Source organism: Chinchilla lanigera, unplaced genomic scaffold (genome assembly GCF_000276665.1).
Source record: "Chinchilla lanigera isolate Chin_1 unplaced genomic scaffold, ChiLan1.0 scaffold00099, whole genome shotgun sequence".
Taxonomy (NCBI): Eukaryota; Metazoa; Chordata; class Mammalia; order Rodentia; family Chinchillidae; genus Chinchilla; species Chinchilla lanigera.
In genome coordinates this window covers 7,655,460-7,656,230 of record NW_004955500.1, presented here as the reverse complement: position 1 = coordinate 7,656,230, position 771 = coordinate 7,655,460, and the positions used below count along the sequence as shown (strand labels likewise).

Genomic DNA, 771 nt, shown 5'->3' with positions numbered 1-771 from the left:
CAGCCCAGGGCCTTCCCCGCGCTAGGCGCGCGTTCCCCCCAGCTCCACCTTCAGCCCTCACTTGCCACGCACGAACATTATAACCGGCATTTCACGCTCTCATCCTGAAAGCCCTGCGATAAAGAGAGGGCAGCCGGCTTAGCCCCGGTTTAAATTTATTTATTTTGGTTACTGGAATCGAACTCAGGACTTGGTGCTCGCCAGGCGGGCGCTGTGCCGCTGAGCGGTCTCCCGGCCCGGCCCCACTTTTTAGAAGGGGCTCCGAAGTGAATTGTTTACAGAGATAGGTGGCGGGCAGGTAATCAAAGCGTTTCCTTAACTCCTTTTGTCTCTTCCGCGCCTCAAGTTCTGTCCTGGGCTTGGGGGCCCCAGGGGCATCTGGAGTGGGCGAGCGTCGGGTCGCGGGGCTTGCGGGGGAGAGCACAGGCGCGGCTGGGTCTGGCGCGGAGGCGGCTTCGCGTGTCCGCTCGCGGGGCCGGGGTGGGAGCGGCTGCTGGGCCAGGGCGGGATGCAGCGGCCGGCCCGCACCGCGGAGGAAGGGGCGAGCGCTTCGCAGCGCCCGTCGGACTCGCCCCCTCGGCTGGCACCGTCTCAGCCCGCGGGCCAAGGCCGCTCTCCCACGCTTTCCCGTCTCCCAGGTAACCGGGGCGGCTGCTCCGCGCCGGGAACGATCGAGGTCCCGAGCAGCGCCCCGCCTTCGGTGAGAGGTGCCGGGGCGCAGGCAGACGCCGGCCCCCGCGTCCCGGCCGAGCGCGCGAGGCGCGAGAGGGG

The 771-nt window shown here is 68.5% G+C and overlaps 1 protein-coding gene across 1 annotated transcript in view; it reads left to right on the top strand.

Moving 5' to 3' along the window:
• Nucleotides 1-651: 651 nt before the first annotated feature.
• Nucleotides 652-771, top strand: part of Adcy6 (adenylate cyclase 6) — a 19,634-nt gene continuing 19,514 nt past the window's right edge. The window contains exon 1 of the mRNA XM_005406656.2: nucleotides 652-700. The gene's annotated coding sequence lies outside the window, so the exon portion shown is untranslated. The remainder of the gene's footprint in view (nucleotides 701-771) is intronic.